The sequence below is a fragment of the Zingiber officinale genome, chromosome 3A (assembly GCF_018446385.1).
Source record: "Zingiber officinale cultivar Zhangliang chromosome 3A, Zo_v1.1, whole genome shotgun sequence".
Lineage (NCBI taxonomy): Eukaryota > Viridiplantae > Streptophyta > Magnoliopsida > Zingiberales > Zingiberaceae > Zingiber > Zingiber officinale.
In genome coordinates, this window is record NC_055990.1 from 101918640 (window position 1) to 101938852 (window position 20213).

At 44.6% G+C, this 20213-nt stretch overlaps 1 pseudogene; it reads left to right on the plus strand.

Annotated features, from left to right (window-relative positions):
- Positions 1-10276: 10276 nt before the first annotated feature.
- LOC122052187 lies at positions 10277-13445 on the plus strand (annotated as a pseudogene).
- Positions 13446-20213: the final 6768 nt, after the last annotated feature.

The following is a 20213-nucleotide window of genomic DNA, read 5'->3' on the forward strand; positions in this document are numbered from 1 at the left end:
GTGAGGCGAGTTCTTTCAAGTGCTTTTTGTATTTCATCCGCTCGGCGGATGCAAAAACTTTTTTGTACGTGCCGTTCGGCCTCCTTATGTTCCTTGTATTTTTTGTTTGCCTTTCATTGCCTCTCTTTAGTGCGTTGCTGCTTATTCGTATAATCTGTTGGGCTCCCCGGGTTTCCTACTAAACAACCGATCGGGTTAATCAATTGACTCGTTTCCTCAAAATCACTTAGCGCTTAACTATACTGTTTGCATTCAGTGCACGCGAAGTATTGGCAAACCGACGGCCGACCAGCATTAATCAATCTGGTACTTGTGAACGATCATGAGCTCGTCGGCGTGGATGTTTATAGCCGATCGGCGCGGCTCTCGATCTTTAACGACGGTGCTCGTCGGCGCGGATGTTTATAGCCGATCGACGCGGCTCTCGATCTTTAACGACGGAGCTCGTCGGCATGGATGTTTATAGCCGATCGGCGCGGCTCTCGATCTTTAAAGACGGAGCTCGTCGGCATTTCGCTCGGACATTTATAGACGTCGGCTCGTCTCTCGATTTTTAACGACGGTGCTCGTCGGCGCGGATGTTTATAGCCGATCGGCGCGGCTCTCGATCTTTAACGACGGAGCTCGTCGGCATTTCGCTCGGACATTTATAGACGCCGGCTCGTCTCTCGATTTTTAACGACGGTGCTCGTCGGCGCGGATGTTTATAGCCGATCGGCGCGACTCTCGATCTTTAACGACGGTGCTCGTCGGCGCGGATGTTTATAGCCGATCGGCGCGGCTCTCGATCTTTAACGACGGAGCTCGTCGGCATTTCGCTCGGACATTTATAGACGCCGGCTCGTCTCTCGATTTTTAACGACGGTGCTCGTCGGCGTGGATGTTTATAGCCGATCGGCGCGGCTCTCGATCTTTAACGACGGTGCTCGTCGTCATTTCGCTCGGACATTTATAGACGTCGGCCCGTCTCTCGATCTTTAACGACGGTGCTCGTCGACGCGGATGTTTATAGCCGATCGGCGCGGCTCTCGATCTTTAACGACGGTGATCGTCGGTTTTCCGCTCGGTTTTTATAGCCGGTCGGCGCGGCTCTCGATCTTTAACGACGGTGCTCGTCGGTTTTCCGCTCGATTTTTATAGCCGGCCGGCGCGGCTCTCGATCTTTAACGACGGTGCTTGTCGGTTTTCCGCTCGATTTTTATAGCCGGTCGGCGCGGCTCTCGATCTTTAACGATGGTGCTCGTCGGCATTTCGCTCGGACATTTATAGACGCCGGCTCGTCTCTCGATTTTTAACGACGGTGCTCGTCGGCGCGGATGTTTATAGCCGATCGGCGCGGCTCTCGATCTTTAACGACAGTGCTCGTCGGCATTTCGCTCGGACATTTATAGACGCCGGCCCGTCTCTCGATCTTTAACGACGGTGCTCGTCGGCGCGGATGTTTATAGCCGATCGGCGCGGCTCTCGATCTTTAACGACGGTGCTCGTCGGTTTTCCGCTCGATTTTTATAGCCGGTCGGCGCGGCTCTCGATCTTTAACAACGGTGCTCGTCGGTTTTCCGCTCGATTTTTATAGCCGGTCGGCACGGCTCTCGATCTTTAACGACGGTGCTCGTCGGTTTTCCGCTCGGTTTTTATAGCCGGTCGGCGCGGCTCTCGATCTTTAACGACGGTGCTCGTCGGTTTTCCGCTCGATTTTTGTAGCCGGTCGGCGCGGCTCTACGGTTTAACGTCTGGGCTAGACGGTCTTCAAGGCTAACTCCTTACCAGGTCGAGCGACCTTGGCCTTCATAACTTATCTCGCGTTTGAACAGTCTTTGTGCCCGGCCGAACAGCCGGGTCATTTGCTTGCGAATCCAACCAGCTGGGAGGCCTTTACTATTCGGGCGCTTGGCTCGGATAATCCATATGCCCCTTTCACAGCTGGGAGAACGTACTCCTGGCCGAACGGCTCAGGGTCTGCTTCGTCGAGCATTCTAGCTCGGATAATTTATATCCGTCCGGAAGGTACCGGGTCTTCGATCTTCGAGCGCTCGGCTCGACCCATTTACCTCCGGCTGAGCGGCGTGGGGCCTTCGTTCTTCGATGACGATGCCTTATATTTGTTCTTTTGACTTTTCATTTCTGCATTTCAAGTATTTAGTCGAAAAAAATACACAGGATGATTTACAGTGGTACACCTTTCATCCTGCCCGGTAAGGCTGGAGGTGGTTTGCGCTCCACGGCCTATCTAGTTGCCGACCGTCCTCATCCTCCAAATAATACGCGCCCGAGCGGAGCTTTTCGATGATTTTGAAGGGACCTGCCCACGGAGCTTCAAGCTTGCTGACGTCGTCGACCGGCTTGACTTTCTTCCAGACAAGGTCGCCGACCTGGAATGATCGGGGAATGACGCGCCGGTTGTAGTTTTGCTTCATCCGCTGACGGTATGCCATCAGCCGAACGGATGCCTTTCCCCTCTCCTCTTCTACCAAGTCCAGCTCCATGTTTCTCCGTTCGGCGTTGTCATCATCATAGCTCTGGATCCGGGCGGACTCAACGCCGACTTCAACCGGAATGACGGTTTCGCCGCCATATACCAAATGGAACGGTGTGACTCCTGTCCCTTCTTTTGGCGTCGTTCGGATGACCCACAAGACGCTCGGTACTTCATCCGGCCAACTTCCTCCCAAATGGTAGAGCCGAGCACGCAGAATATGGAGAATTTCCCGGTTGGCCACTTCAGCTTGACCGTTGCTATGAGGATAGGCCACGGACGTAAAATGTTGCTCGATGCCGTAGCTCTTGCACCAATCCTCTAACATCTTCCCTGTGAACTGCCGCCCATTGTCAAACACTAGTCGACGAGGGATGCCGAACCGACAAATGATGTGTTGCCAGATGAATTTTTTAACCATTTGTTCCGTGATCTTTGCTAGCGGCTCGGCCTCCACCCACTTGGAGAAATAGTCTACCGCCACTAGTAAGAATTTCCTCTGCCCGGCCGCCATCGGAAATGGACAGACAATATCCATTCCCCATTGGTCGAACGGGCATGAAACGCTTGACGCCTTCATTTCTTCGGCCGGTCGGTGGGAGAAGTTGTGATACTTCTGGCATGAAAGGCAGGTAGATACTGTCCGAGCGGCATCTATTTGTAAAGTTGGCCAAAAGTATCCGGCCAAGAGGATCTTCTTGACCAATGAGCGCCCGCCCGGATGACCCCCGCATGATCCTTGATGTACTTCCTGGAGGATGTAAGCTGAGTCTTCCGAGCTTACACATTTCAGCTTTCTTGTAAAGCTGATCTCCGATGAGTGTAAACCGACCGGCTCTTCTTCTGAGGAGCCGGGCTGCATATTCATCGGTGGGTGTGGTACCCGAACGGAGAAATTCTATAATAGGTGTCCTCCAGTCGCTTGGAAACGTGAGGCCTTGCATCCGATCGACGTGCGCCACCAGCAGTACTTTTTCAATTGGTTGCTGGATGGCAACTGGTGTTATTGAACTCGCGAGTTTGGCTAACTCGTCTGCTGCCTGGTTCTCCATTCGGGGGATCTTCTGTATAAGAACCTCTCGGAAAGTAGCTTTGAGTTTTTCAAAGGCCTCAACGTAGAGTTTAAGCCGAACACTGTTGATTTCAAAGGTTCCAGAAAGTTGTTGAGCGGCCAACTGTGAATCCGAATAGAGTCACCCGAACGGCACCCACATGCCGGGCCGCCTGCAATCCGGCTATGAGGGCCTCATACTCTGCTTCATTGTTGGTAGCTTTATAATCCAGCCGGACGGATAGGTGCATCTTCTCTTCTTGAGGTGAGAGCAGCAATATTCCAATCCCACTTCCGAGCCGAGTGGAGGATCCATCCACATATATTCTCCACATAGCTTCCGGCTCTGGCCTTTGCACTTCGGTCACAAAATCAGCCAAGGATTGGTCTTTGATCGCCGAGCGGGGTTGATATTGGATGTCAAATTCACTTAATTCTGTCGTCCACTTGATGAGCCGTCCGGACGCTTCTGGATTCAACAGTACTCTTCCGAGTGGACTGTTCGTCCGGACAATGATGGTGTGGGCCAAGAAATATGGTCGAAGGCGCCGAGCGGCTAGAACCAAAGCAAAGGCCAACTTCTCGAGCCCGGTGTAACGAGATTCAACATCTTTTAAAATGTAGCTTAGAAAATACACCGGCTGCTCTTCGCCGCTCGCCCTCACAAGTGCCGAGCCTACAGCATGCTCAGTTGACGACAAATACATATAAAGTGACTCACCCCCGATCGGCTTGGCTAGCACTGGCAGAGAATTAAGATATGTCTTCAATTCTCCGAAAGCTCGGTCACATTCTTCATCCCACTGGAACTTAGTAGCCCTGTGCAGGATCTTGAAGAATGGAAGGCTCCGGTCGGCGGTTTTGGAGATGAATCTGGACAAAGCAGTTATCCGACCGGTCAACCGCTGCACTTCCCTTGTATTTCTTGAAGGCGGCATGTCTTGCAGAGCTTTCACCTTGTTGGGATTGGCTTCGATTCCCCACTCGGTTACTATGTACCCCAAGAAACGCCCTCCTTTTGCTCCGAAGAGGCACTTTTGGGGATTTAGCTTGACTCCATATTTGCGAAACGTTCGGAAGGTTTCTTCCATGTCCTTGAAGAGATCGGCCGCTCGGACGGATTTAATAAGAATGTCGTCCACATAGACTTCCAGATTACGCCCGATCTGCTCCTTGAACACCTTGTTCATCAAGCGTTGATAGGTGGCCCCAGCATTCTTCAATCCGAACGGCATCACATTATAGCAATATGTGCCGTCGGCCGTTACCTTCTCGGGCGAGCGGCACTTGATGATATCCTTGATAGGCGTCAAGCATGCAAATTAATTCGCAGCCGGCCGTAGAGTCCACCAGCTGATCTATAAGTCCTTGGGGCATGCTTTGTTTAAGTCCTGAAAGTCGATGCAGACTCTCCACTTGCCGCCCGGCTTGGAGACTAATACTACGTTAGCCAGCCAGCTCGGGAACTGCACTTCTCGTATGTGGCCGGCCTCCAGAAGTTTCTCTACTTCCGCCCGGATGATGGCATTCTTCTCGGCACTGAAATCCCTTTTTCTCTGCTTCACTGGCCGAGCGTCCGGTCGGACATGCAATTCATGCTGCGCCAGGCTCAACGAAATTCTGGGCAACTCATGTGTCGACCAGACGAAGACATCATGATTTCGTTGGAGGCATTGGATCAGTTCCTTCTTCTGCTCCTCCTCCACATCAGAGGCGATAAAAGTTGTAGCCTCCGATCGGGTCGGGTGAATCTGTACTTCCTCTTTTTCTTCATAAATTAAAGAGGGCGGCTTTTCAGTGATGGCATTTACCTCGATTCGGGGTGCCTTCCGAGCAGAGTTGGATTCTGCTCGGACCATCTCGATATAGCATCGTCGAGCTGCTAACTGATCTCCCCGTACTTCTCCCACTTTGTCTTCAACGGGGAACTTCATCTTCTGGTGGAAGGTTGAGACAACCGCTCGGAATTCGCCGAGCGCCGGTCGTCCCAAAATGACGTTGTAGGACGAGGGAGAGTCAACCACCACGAAATTTATTGTCCTGGTCCTTCTGAGCGGCTCCTCTCCCAGCGAGGTAGCCAATCGGATCTGTCCGACCGGCTGAACTTCATTGCCCATAAACCCGTAGAGGGGGGTCGTCATGGGATGCAGCTCGGCTCGATCAATTTGCAGCTGATCAAACGCCTTCTTGAATATGATGTTGACCGAGCTCCCTGTATCAACAAATATGCAGTGAATAGTGTAATTTGCTATTACCGCTTTAATGAGCAGCGCGTCGTCGTGGGGCACTTCAACTCCTTCTAAGTCTCCGGGCCCGAAAGTGATTTCCGGTCCACTTGCCCGCTCTTGGCTACAGCCGACTGCGTGGATCTGTAGCTGCCGGACGCCCGCCTTTCTGGCTCGGTTGGAGTCTCCTCCAGTCGGCCCACCAGCAATAACGTTGATCTCGCCTCGGGCAATATTACTTCTATTCTCCTCTTCCCGAGCGGACGGTCGGGACCGTTCTCTGGACGCCCGTCGATTCTCCTGTCTCGGAGACCGACGCCGATCGGGCGTCTGTTGATGTCGCCTCTCGGTGCGTGTCCGGTCGGCTTCATGGGTCCTCTGTCTCCTGTCGATGGGAGGAGACCGCCGTTCGGCATTCCTAGGAACGGGATTAGCCACGAAGGGAAGACTTCGACAATCCTTCGTGTTGTGCGTATCGTCTGGTGGAAGGAGCAGAACATAGGGGTCCACCTCTTCTTTGGCTTGGGCCGAGCGGCAGCCACTTCTTGTACGTGCGACCTAGCGTGGGGGGATCGGATTGCTTCGGCTCTCGGTCCTCTAGGTGGCTGCTGAGCGGCATGCTGTTTCCGCTCGGCATGAATAGGTGCCCGCTCGGTAGGAGTTTCCTTTTTCCGGGCGGCTTGTGCTTCTTCCACGTTTATGTATTCGTTGGCCCGATGTAGCATATGATCATAATCTCGGGGCGGCTTTCGGATAAGCGACCGGAAGAAGTCCCCATCCACAAGGCCCTGCGTGAAGGCATTCATCATCGTCTCCGATGTGGCCGTTGGGATATCCATCGCACTTGGTTGAATCGTTGGATGTAGGCTCGAAGGGATTCTCTCGACTCTTGCTTAATGGCAAACAAGCTGACACTTGTCTTCTGATAACGTCGACTGCTAGCGAAGTGGTGGAGGAAGGCCGTTCGGAAGTCCTTGAAGCTAGTGATGGATCCGTCCGGCAGCCTCCGAAACCACCGTTGAGCCGATCCCGAGAGAGTTGTAAGGAAGACGCGGCACTTTACTCCATCTGTATATTGATGGAGTGTAGCTGTGTTATCAAACTTACCCAGATGATCATCCTGGTCCGTTGTTCCGTTGTACTCGCCGATCGTCGGAGGCACGTAGTGCTTGGGTAGAGGGTCTCATAGAATAGCCTCCGAGAATTGGCGATTGATCCGCTCGGGAGATGAGTCCGTCCGGGGAGCTTTCCCTTTTCTGTCATCCCGCCTTGGCATTTCGTCTGAAGAAGAGCCTCTATCTCTTCGAGCTGGTGCAGCTTCAGGGGTGCGAAATAAGGCCCGGTGGAATGCGACGGTGGCTTGAGGTGTGTCCGCTCGGCCACCCGATGCAGATGTTGCTTGTTGCTCCGGCCGCTCGGCTGATGCTTTTTGTTTTAACTCTACAAGTTTGGCGGCCCTCATCTCGACCAGAGCGTCGAGTTCTTTCGTCGAAAGCGTCACCGTGTGTTGTCGTCCAGCCTCGTCCATTGTTCCCTTTCGGATACAGGTGCGTTCCCACAGACGGCGCCAAATTTGATCCTGTTCGAACCAGGAGTCAACGAACGCTGGGGACGTGGCGCTCCCTGATGGACCCTCGAGCGCTCCGGCGAACCTGCAACAAAACCGAGCCGGGAGGGGTGTCCCGGCGACGGCCCTCCGACGCTCAAGTCAGGCGAGGAATAACAAACAGATGGCCTCAAGATGAAGACTTATGTACCTCCGGTGAAGAAATGGAGACCTTATATAGACCTCTCGAAGAAGCCTGGGCGCGCCAATCAAAGCAACCACCCGCTTTTGACCATGCCCAGGTATGGGTCTGTCAGAAGGGCCGTACCCAGATATGGATCTGTCAGGAAGACGTCCATGAGGCCATACTGCTACTGTATCAACCTTTCCATGATGTGATGGCAAGATCCTCCATCGTGCGATCTTATGTACGGCCTAATCATCAGACATGCTTCTGCTGATATCACATATCCCGAGCCGAGCACATAGGCCGCTCGGCCACCTTTGTACCCTCGCCCTTATCTTGGCCGCACGGACAACCCGCTCGGCCCTTTGGTCCCAGCCAAGCGGACTCCTGCTCGGCCTTCCGGTCCCAGCCGAGCAGACTCCCGCTCGGCCCTTCGATCCTCCTGCCTTGGCGTCGGAAACCCAAGCCCATGGATGGGTTATCTCTAGCTCCGCTCGGACCATTACCCGCTTGGCCAGCCCTCCATCCGTCCTTAGGCTGGGACCCTTCAGAAGGTGGGCCCCCCACTCTCACCGCCGGATCAGAAAGTATAGAAGCTTATATCGGAGAAGGTTTTTCCAAGCGAAAGAAAACCTAGCGGTGCGGTTTGGTGCGGAGGGTTGATCACGGCATAGGGAGAGCTTGTGTCGACAAGTGATGCCCTAGTTCGTCGGCAAGTGATGAGAGACAAGAAGGAGAGGGCTTGTGTTGAGGGAGAGCTCGTTGAACGGGAGAGGACTCGCGATGAGCAAGAGCTCGGAGAGGGCTCGCTGCGAGAGAAAGAGTCGTAGCTTCAGCGAGAGAGGGTGACGCGAGGCCGAGAAATATAGCATGAGATTTATGCTATAATAAGTCTTCCATTACACGAGTGGAGTTTATAATTTTTTTCTATAAACTGATTCCAAAATCTTGGGTCGGGAGTATATATATATATATATATACATATATATATATATATATATACATATATATATATATAAAGAGTTTATGCTCTCCCTTTTGACCGCAGGCATGAAGACAATATGTAACAAGGGTCTACTGTCCTATTTAATATGTTTTTATTATTTATTTAATTTTTTATCAAATTATTATTTTTACATAAATAAATGTGCAAAATTTAAAACACTAATATAATTATAAAACTTAAATTAAAATATTAATTAATATTATATATAGTAAATGAAAGTATAAATAAAAAGAAATGAAATATATAAATATAAATAAATAAATTGAAAGTGTGGTGAGAAAAGTAGAAAAGTTATTGAAAAAAAAAATGATAATCGCACTATCTCTAGGATGATCAACCTGGTGCCACAAAATTATATATATATATATATAAAGAGTTTATGCTCTCCCTTTTGACAGCACGCATGAGGACAATATGTAACAAGGGTCTAATGTTCTATTTAATGTGTTTTTATTATTTATTTATTTTTTTATCAAATTATTATTTTTACATAAATAAATGTGCAAAATTTAAAATACTAATATAATTATAAAACTTAAATTAAAATATTAATTAATATTATATATAGTAAATGAAAATATAAATAAAAAGAAATGAAATATATAAATAAATAAATTGAAAGTGTGGTGAGAAAAGTTATAGGAAAAAAAAAATGATAATCTCACTATCTCTAGGATGATCGACCTGGTGCCACAAAATTTGCGCACGACCAGTTCAGAAGTCCAGTATTCTTTGGTTACACTCCTCATTTGAAGGAAAAATTTTTATAAATAGGTCATAGTTAGGGTTCGAACCGCGGGTATCTGAGTGACAATCTGTATATCTTACTGTGATACCATAACCCCGAGAACGATCAGAGAAGTTATTGGAGAGATTTATAATAGTGGAGAGAAGTTAAAAAAAAAAAGGTTATATTTTAACTTTTGATATGGCGAAACGTAAACTTATATAAGTAGAGAGGTTTACAACTACAAATACTCTTATACCACTATTTATGATTCTATTATAATTTTATAATAGCTAATTAACTAATTATAACAGTTTAAAAATGATTTTGATCCCTTTAAAATGATTTAAATAAAAATTTAAATAATTTATCAAATTGATTGGATTATTTTATATATAATAATTTTGATTAAAATAAAATAATTAATTTTTTATTAGCTGCTATAATAATATTGAAATAAGATATATTTTTGATATGTTTTTTAGTTTTTCTAAAATAATATACTCTTTCTTTGGATAATTTACATAATTTTAAATATTTTTTAAATTTTTATACTTTTAAATATAATAAATAATCATATTTTATATTATTTTGGAAAAGATTATAATGTGTTTTAAATTATTATTATTATTATTAAATGATTTTTTTTTAAAAAAAAACGGTCTATTCTATTTTTTATCTTAAGAAAATTGTATTTTAATATTTTATGTCAGTCATCATCAAAGTTACTGTACATAATAAATATAATAAATTTGGTTATAATTATTCTTAATTTGTAATCTATCATTTTTTGTGTGTTTAGTTAACAATATTTTAAAATAATTTTTAATTAAATTTATAAAAAAATAAAAAATACTTTTAATCAAATCTCCGCCACATGGCAGTATTAGAAAGCAGCATCTCACGTGCGGCACTGACACGTGTCGGCTAACAAAAGAGTTTCAGCACCTCCTCCACCCCCACTCTTCGACCCTCAACTCTGTTGCCTTCGCGGGCCCCACGCGGGAATGGGCACGGTGGGTACTTTAGGTAAGTTCGACACGAGATCTACCACGATCGAATCAGGGAACCCAACGAGCATTTTGATTTTTGGGTCGTCGAATTCCCTTTGGACGGATGATCTTCGCCTACGCCGCCTGGTTAAGCGCCGATAAAAAACCTATATTAATCTTACGCCGAAAAAGGTGCGGTGGGGAAGCCATTGGAGCCTGCTCTTCTTCTTCTTCTTCGCGAGCTCGGCGTCGGAAAGAGGTTAGCTTTTCCTCCTCCTCCTCCTCCTGCTCTTCACTCTTTGATTCGATCTGTTCCGTAGCTTTTTCCAAAGTAAAGTTGCCGTCTTTTTTTTTTCTTTTGTGGGTTTTCGATGCCAGGTGAAGTGATTCCGTGAACACATAAGAGGTATCCTTAAAGTTTTGCTTGATCTTAGTGGGAAATCGAGTTTCGATGCGTGCAGCTACTAGCTTTGAAAAGGCCTTTTAGGAATCTGAGTGGTTGATTTGACGATTGTTGGATTCTTCTTCTGGACCTTCTATACATTGCTCATGATCTAGAGATATTAAGTTTTGCAGGGACTGTTACAGCTTCGTGATCTCGCTGCGGCATGATGAGCGGACTGACCTATGATGATTCGTTCTCCGATCAAAACATTCTTCGGGCTAGTGGATTGGGAGAACTGCAGCCTTGTCTAGGTCATAACAACAGTGCGGAATTGCCCCAAATGTCCTCTGGCACCAGCACGATCACGGAGGGAGATAATCCCGAAGATAGTGATATCTTCTATTCAGACATGGCCCTTAGCTACATTAGCAAAATGCTCATGGAGGAAGATATAGATGAAAAGATCAGCATTCATAAGGAGGAAGAGTCAGCCCTTAGAGCCGCAGAGAAACCCTTCTATGACATTCTTGGACAGAAGTACCCACCATCCCCAGATCTACCACTGCTTCAAGTTCAGCAAAGTTTGGCAAATCTCAACTATACAGACCATGGCTGTGTTGGCAATAACTCTCTCTGCAAGTCTAGCAATCGCCATCAGTTGGGTTTGCAATCTAGTTCCTTTAGCAATTCATTTTGGTCTCCGTTGAACTCTTGAGCAGTATCAGCAGCGAAAAGAAACCCGGTGTTGATGTTTTCATGTCTCCTAGTCTGTTCTTCAAAAGTATGCCTGCTTGGCAATTCAAGAAAGGAGTTGAGGAAGCAAGCAAGTTCCTTCCCAGTAATGATAAATTGGCAGTCAATTCAGATGTTTCATCATCTCAGCTACTGAGACGAGATAGACCAGTCAGTACCACGGCTAAGATGGACAGTGAAGAATCTCCCTTGCATGGCTCTAGAGGTCGAAAAAATCCAAGCAGATATGACCTCGACTTGGCTGAGGGGAGGAGTAATAAACAGTCAGCTATTTCCTTTGAGGGGGAAGTGAGGTCAGAAATGTTTGACATGATTTTGCTTTGTCAAAGAGGCAAATGCCAAAAGAAAATATCTGACTTAAGGGAAGAAAAGCAAAATGAAACTATCAAAATAGCACAGGATTGTTCCTCAAAAGGATCGAATGGTGGCAAGACACAGGGAAAGAAACAGACCAAGAAAAAGGTGGTGGATCTTAGAACTCTTCTCATCCTTTGTGCTCAAGCAGTGGCCGCAGATGACCAACGTACTGCTGATGAACTACTGAAGCAGATTAGACAGCATTCTTCTCCGGATGGAGATGCGACGCAAAGGCTGGCATATTGCTTTGCAGATGGTCTCGAGGCTCGATTGGCTGGTATGGGAAGTCAGATTTATCATGCCCTTGTGGCTAAAAGGACAACTGCCACCGATGTATTGAAGGCCTATCATCTATATCTCGCCGCATGTCCTTTCAAGAGAATTTCATATTTTGTTGCTAATCAGACAATCCTTAATGTTGCACATAAGGCATCCAAAGTGCATATCATAGACTTTGGCATTTATTTTGGGTTTCAATGGCCATGCCTTATCCAGCGTCTTTCGACTAGGGATGGCGGCCCTCCAAATCTGCGGATAACTGGAATTGATGTGCCACAACCAGGTTTCCGTCCCACAGAAAGAATCGAAGAGACAGGGCGTAGATTAGCAGATTATGCCAAAAGTTTTAGTGTCCCTTTTGAGTATCAGGCCATTGCTTCTAAGTGGGAAAATTTTCAGGTTGAAGATCTTCACATCGATAAAGATGAGGTTGTGGTTGTCAATTGCCTGTACCGCTTCAGAAACCTTGTCGATGAGACTGTTGTTGTAGACAGCCCCAGAAATAGGGTCCTGAACACGATAAGGAGGATGAACCCTGATGTTTTTATACATGGAGTAGTGAATGGATCATACAGTGCTCCCTTCTTCGTCACACGTTTCAGAGAAGCTCTATTCCACTATTCTGCTTTGTTCGACATGCTTGAAACAAATGTGCCGCGCTACAATGAACAAAGGTTGCTGATCGAGAGGGATCTCTTCGGCAGAGATGCTCTTAATGTTATAGCATGCGAAGGCTCGGAAAGGGTTGAGAGACCTGAGACTTTCAAACAGTGGCAGGTTAGGAATCTCAGGGCTGGATTTCAACAGCTCCCACTTAACCCGGACATCATCAAGAGAGCAAAACACAAGGTGAAAACTAATTATCACAAAGATTTCGTCTTCGAAGAAGATAACCGATGGTTGATTCAGGGATGGAAAGGTAGAATCATTTATGCGATATCAACATGGAAGCCCTATTGCGCTTAGCATCATAATCTGAAGCCTTTCATCAAGCTGTACATGCATTAGTCAGGAGATAAGTTACAATTGCACATACAAGCAATTCAACATGATTCATCTGGACCAATATATGACGAGGTACATCCTTTAAACTGACTGCCTTTCTATTGTGTACTTCAAGTGTCAGATAAGATTCAGATAGTGCCTTGCTAGCTATGCACTCTGATTGAACATATTATCCGTATTTCCAAAACCTAATTAACTTGATAGGAGATGTTGACAACAGACCAAGAACAACCAATAAATTGTGGTGCTGCTCTTGTTGTTTGAACTATTAGAAATTGGAAAATAAATTAGTTAGCCAATGACTTGTTCTTGAAGTGATGTGGTAAAGATGCCCACCAGCAATTTTGTAGTTGTTTATGCATGGTGGATTGTTCTGTTATTGTCTAAAGCATATGCAGTTGCATGGTTGATGTAGGGAACATTGCATTAATAATAAGAATAATAAACTGTTTTTAATTGTGGATGATGGTGCACTTTGCTGGTTTTGTTTGCCATTCAGTGGATGGCTCTCACAATAAATAATTGGGCAAAAATAAGAAGGACGCCCCAAATTATATAAATTATCAAAGGGGGTTTCTTTTTCAAAAAAAAAAAGTTCAAAAGAGCATTTCGTATTTGACGTGTTATCTCAAGAATATCCCTTATTCCAGTGTTATTATAGCAACTATCAGTAGCTGCCACCATAATAACATCTAGAAGTTACATTATAGTTGCTCCAATGTGTAAGAGTTAACTTGTAGTTGTAATTAAAGTACAATAGATGATTTTTCACGTTGTTACACATACTTAGTGGCTGTTATACGTTGTAACAGTTATTGATAGCAGCTACACTTATAATTAAATTTTAAAATTTTGAACCTTAAATTTTAAATTTTAAAAATTATTATATCAAAATATTTTTTAGCAACTTTGTTAAAATTATTTAAATTTCATCAAAATTATTTTAAATTAATTAAAATTACTTTAAATGAATCAAAATCACTTTAAAATAATTATAAAAGCTACTACAACAGAATTGTATTAGATGTGAATACTTTCTATACGTTTTAGCAACTAATGGTAGCCACTACAATAATGTTGAAATAAGGAATAATGTTATAGTAGTTATTTTATAGCTTTTACATTTTATAGTATCTACTTGTTGTTATTACAACAACTTTTGAATAAGAGGTATTTTGGAGATAAAACATCTATAGGGTGCCCTTTCGTTTTGATATTTCTTTTAATTTGGGGCATCTTTTGTACATAGGAAGTTTTGTGAAAGAGAAGATGCCCTACTGTTGAAGTGATATTGCACTTCTCCCACTTTTAAGGTGATGATTGGTGTGTATGTGATAGTTATATTTATTATTATAGTTGATATTTTTTTTCTGTAATGTATAATACAAATATCATAAAATGCCTGGCTACTTTGTTTCCCATTTTTTTTACTTAGTTTTCAAATTTGATATTAAGGTTAAGCTTTTATACTTTTTGATTAAATTATTTAACTATCCTTTGCTCAATATTAATATAAAATTATAATCTACTCCTTTGACTTTTTATATTCTAATTTAAAAATTTTCTTTATCTTTATTTTATTCTTGTTCATTGTTCTAAAAATCAGCCGAAACGGCCGTCTAGACACTAAACATTAGTCAACCGTACTAAAAACATACTAGTCGACCAACCACGTGGGCATGAGATTTTCATTGTGGTGTTGTGAACAACATATGAGGTTGTGAACAATGTTGGATAACTTTTTAGTGAGAGAGTTTTTGATGTATACCAATAGAGGGAGAATGTAGGGTTTAAGTTAGGTTTTTGCCCCTCTAGAAAAGTTAGGGGGAGAATGCAAGGTCTGTACTATGCCTTCATTACCTTAAGAGAGAGTTTGCCCTCTAGGAAAGGGAGAGAATGAAGGAAACCCTCATTCATGCTTTAGCACGAGGAAGAAGTTGAGACTATGGATTAGTCTAACTTAAAGGAATTGCCAAACATCAAAAGGGGGAAATAGTTGGTGCAATATCCCCTGAGTCAAGGTTGACCAGGTTGACTAGGCTTGAGTTGGCTCGAGCCTGAGTTTTGATGTTTGGATTTCAATGTTTGACAATACGTGGAGATTGTTGGTGCAATTTCCCTCTGATCAGGGTTTGACCAGATTGGTGTGAAGAAGAGTCAAGTAGGTCAAGACTGACCGAATACTTAATTGGAAAAGTCCTAACTAGAGGTTAGACAATTGAAAATCCTGATGAGTGAAGTCAGGCCAAGGAAAATCCCGATGAGTGAAGCTAGGTGAAAATCCTAGTAAGTGAAGTTAGGTGAAAGTCCTGGTGAGTGAAATTAGACAGATGGAAAGTCCTGGTGAGTGAAGCCAGGCAAAGGAAAATCCTGATGACTGAAGCCAGGTGAAAATCATAGTGAGTGAAGCTAGGTGAAAGTCCTGATGAGTGAAACCAGACAGATGGTAAGTCTTGGTGAGTGAAACCAGGCATGTGGAAATTCAGGTGGGTCAAGGTTGACCGGACACCTAGTGTTGGGAAGTCCAAGTAGGTCAAAGGATTGATCAGATACTTGGCACGAGGAAATTTAGATGGGTTAAGGATGACCGGACATCTGGTGGAAGTCCAAGTAGGTCATGGAGGACCGGACATTTGGCACGAGACGGTAAGTCCAAGTGGGTCAATGTTGACTGGATACTTGGCACGAGGAGAAAAGTCCAAGTGGGTCAAAGAGATTGACCGGACACTTGGTGAAGAAGTCCTAGTAGGTCAAGGTTGACTGGATGTTAGGCATGAGATTCCAACAGGTCACGGTTGACCGAATGTTGGATTTGGAGACACTATACTTGGTTTAAGCAAGTCAAGGGGAGACCAATCGATCAATCAATCGATTGAACAGTGGTTCAATCGATCAGTCGATCGATTGGCACTGTGCTACGACAAGCATCGACCTAATCGATCGACCCCAATCGATCAGTCGATCAATTGGGAGCCTTTGTCATAAGCACTAAACGCTTCCCAATCGATCAGCCGACACCTCCAATCGATCGGCTGATCGATTGGGGGCTAGTTTTTCTCGCGCGGTCGCGAGAAAGCCTGAATCGATCGGTCAATCAATTCAGGCATTTTCTAAAGAACACAAAAGAAGGTTGAATCGATCAGCCGATCGATTCAACCGGTTGATCGATTGGGAGGCGACTGTTGCGCAGGATAAAGCCGTTGGCGAACATCTTTCTTCATAATTCTTCCACTCCACTTCCAGCGATCACTCTCAGAGATTCAGGCCAGTTCTTGAAGCTTTCTTGGAGCAAAGTGTTGCTGCACTTTCAAGATCAAGAGACATTCCACATAAGAAGAAGAAGCTAGGGTTAGAGTTTTATATTAAATCTTGTAAGATTTTACTTGTATTTGCTTTCCTTTTTTTCTTCTTGTATTGAGAGTTTGTACAAGGCTTCTCCGCCTTCGGTAGTTACCGAGAAAGAATGTTTTGATTAGTGGAGTGTGTGTCGTATGTAAATGTTGGTCCCTTTGGAGGCCGGCAAGAGGGGAGGGGTGAATTGCCCTACAAAATAAAACTCGAACCTTTCTCGGATTTCAACTATATAATGAACACTTGTAATAAATAAATAAAAGAGACTAAGTAAAGAAAAGCAGACACCAGAGTTTTACTTGGTTTGCAATCAGGGGATTGCTAATCCAAGGAATGTAAGCGCACTATCTGATTCTTCTCTGGGCGGAGTAGCCTCTTTACAACGTTGACAGCACAAATGAAAAAGAACAGAATTGAAAGCACAGAAAGAATTGATTACAAGTGAGTTGTCTTGAATGTACGGATCAGTACTTTATTTATAGTACTGGTCCGGGTGCCTGGAAGGGGTTCCGGGCGCCCCCGGGGGGGGGGGGGATAAATTTTATCCCCCAACGGTCAGCTTGCGATCTGGTCAATTATGAACCCCCGGGCGCCCGGAATGGTTTCGAGCGCCCGGAGGTTCGGGCGCCCAGAATTGATCCGGGCGCCCGGACCTGTCAAGTCAACAAAGTTGACTCTAGTCCAGGCTCTCTGCTCCAGTTCAGCTCGTCTCAGTTCGGCTCGTCTTGGTCCAGGTCTGTTCGCTCCGGCTCCGCTAGCTTGGGTGATCTCGGCCTTCTGGAATAGGGCTCACCCGAACCCATGTTCCGGCCTTCTCCTCGAGCAGCCTTCCTTCCCGGTTTCTCGTCTCTCGAGCGCCACACACGCTCTTCTCGTCCACCGGTGTACTCTTCCGCGGACACCTCGTCCCTCGGACGCACCGAGCCGGTCGGCTCTCTCCCGTGCCGTCTTTCTCGCTAGCCGCGTCTTCCGCTCGACTTCCTGTGTTCCTAAGCTCCTGCACACTTAGACACAGGGGTTAAACACAACAGGACCTAGCTTAACTTGTTTGATCACATCAAAACACCTCGGGGTTCCAACAATCTCCCCCTTTTTGATGTAAGCAATCCAAGTTAAGCTAGGGTAACACATATGCAATAAAAATAATTTAAATTGCAATTAAGTCCAAAGATTTTGCAAAAATATGTACCTCCCCCTAGACTTAACATATACTTCTCCCCCTTTGATCGCATAAAAAATGGGGTTCTGTCTAACAAGTCTAAGGTAAAAAAAACTTTAAGTGTAAAATATTTAATAATGTCTAAGTAAAGACACTCTTCAGAATTTTTCGTTCGAGAAAAATTTAAGTAAAATATTTTTTAGATAAGAACAGTCATAAGTGTTAAAACAAATTTAAGTTTGAAACTTATCTCAGCATTCCCAAATTTTTTTTTCTAATTAATTAAAAAAATAAGTTAATATTCTAAAAAAATTTTAAATATTTTCTAACACAAATTGAATAACTCTTTTAAAGCATTAAGTAATTTAAATTAATGCTTTTTCAGTTAGTCAATTAAACTTTTTATTTCGATACTTAGCTTCCAGGTCGTGGCGAGGCACTAGGCCTTCTTGGTTATTGGAGCAACAACCACTTCCTTAGACAAAGCCTCATAAAGAAATTAGTTGTTTAATTTCCTTGCTGAAAATGTTAAGTCTAATTTTAATTTTAAATTAAATAGGTTTTTGGAACCCAATAGAGGTTCCTACCTATAGGATTAACCAAGTATTTGCTAGGTATATAGATTTTTGATATATTTCTAATTTGACTTTGATGAAATCTATAATACCAATTTAAACCTCTATAATTTCTAAAAGTAGAAATATTTGAACCATTTGATTTTTTCAATCTTTCTATTTCTTCTTTTAGTTTTTCATTTTCAATTTTCAATTTTTCAAAATCCTCTATAAGACATGATTTTGCCAAAATTCTCTTTGTTTCTAAAATTTTATTTTCTAATTTGACATTTTTATTTTCTAATTTATACATGGATTTAGTCATAGCTTTGATACCAAAGTAAAGTTCATCAGGGGGTAAGAGGCATACCTCACTTACTATATCAGACTTGAAGCCTGAATCTCCCCCTGCTTCACTACTTCCATTTGAGGTCGCTCCCCCTTCATCGATGCTGGGTTCTGATGTACTTTATCCTTCGTAGCTTGCCATCAGTGCTATCCCGGCATATTCTTGAGCTTCTGATTCGGATGAAGAAGTGTCGTCCCAAGTTGCTTTTAGGTTGTGTTTCTTGGGAGACTTCCTTTTGACCTTTTTGAGTTCTGGGCAGTCTTCTCTTAGGTGTCCCTCCTTCTGACACTGGTAGCACCGCACCTTTCTTCCACCTTTTTGATTCTTTTTATTCTGCATTTTAAATTTATTAGATCTATAAAACTTTTTAAAATTTCTTACCATGTACGCTTCTTGATCGTCTTCGGAGTCTGACTCGAGTTCATCCTTCTGAGTTGCGTTTAGCGCCATAGTCTGGGTTGTATCCTTTGTCGTTGCTGCACACCTGGTTTCATGCAATTCAAGAGTAGAAAACAACTCTTCTAAAGTACTTACCTCTAGGTCTTTTGAGATGTAGTAAGCATCGACGATTGATGTCCATTCCGGAGTTCTTAGAAACGCGTTGAGCGCGTAGCGTATAGTGTCCCGGTTTGTTACCGTTTCACCAAGGTTCTCGAGACCAGTAACTAGTTCTTTTACCTTTACATGTAGACCGACTACTTTCTCACCTTTCTCCAGACGGATGTTCATCAGTTTGTTGCGGAGGATGTCCCTTCTAGCGAGCTTCGCTTCGGACGTGCCTTCGTGGAGTTCCAAGAACTTCTCCCAAAGTTCTTTAGCAGATAAATAGTTTCTGATGCGGTTGACCTCTTGAGGTGGTAACACGCTCAGCAGGTGATGTTCCGCACGGTTGTTTGCTACCGCCTCATTCTGCTCCTTCTTTGTCCAATCGCTCTCTTCTTTTTCTTCTCCATCTTTATCTATTGGAGCTACAAAACCATATTTCATAATAAACCGAATTTCAAAATCTATTTTTAGGAATACCTCCATACGACGCTTCCAGTCTGCGAAGTTCCCCTCGAATTTTGGTGGAACAATGCTTGGTCCGGCCATCTTTGTTGCTTCGATCGGCGGTTAGTCCTCCTGAAGCACCTCGCTCTGATACCACTTGTTGGTCCTTTTGGAGGCCGGCAAGAGGGGAGGGGTGAATTGCCCTACAAAATAAAATTCGAACATTTCTCGGATTTCAACTATATAATGAACACTTGTAATAAATAAATAAAAGAGACTAAGTAAAGAAAAGCAGACACCAGAGTTTTACTTGGTTTGCAATCAGGGGATTGCTAATCCAAGGAATGTAAGCGCACTATCTGATTCTCCTCTGGGCGGAGTAGCCTCTTTACAACGTTGACAGCACAAATGAAAAAGAACAGAATTGAAGCACAGAAAGAATTGATTACAAGTGAGTTGTCTTGAATGTACGGATCAGTACTTTATTTATAGTACTGGTCCCGGCGCCTGGAAGGGGTTCCGGGCGTCCGGGGGGATAAATTTTATTCCCCAACGGTCATCGATCAGTTCGATCTGGTCAATTATGAACCCCCGGGCGCCCAGAATTGATCCGGTCCAGGCTCTCTGCTCCGGTTCAGCTCGTCTCAGTTCGGCTCGTCTTGGTCCGGGTCTGTTCGCTCCGGCTCCGCTAGCTTGGGTGATCTCGGCCTTCCGGAATAGGGCTCACCCGAACCCATGTTCCGGCCTTCTCCTCGAGCAGCCTTCCTTCTTGGTTTCTCGTCCCTCGAGCGCCGCGCACGCTCTTCTCGTCCACCGGTGTA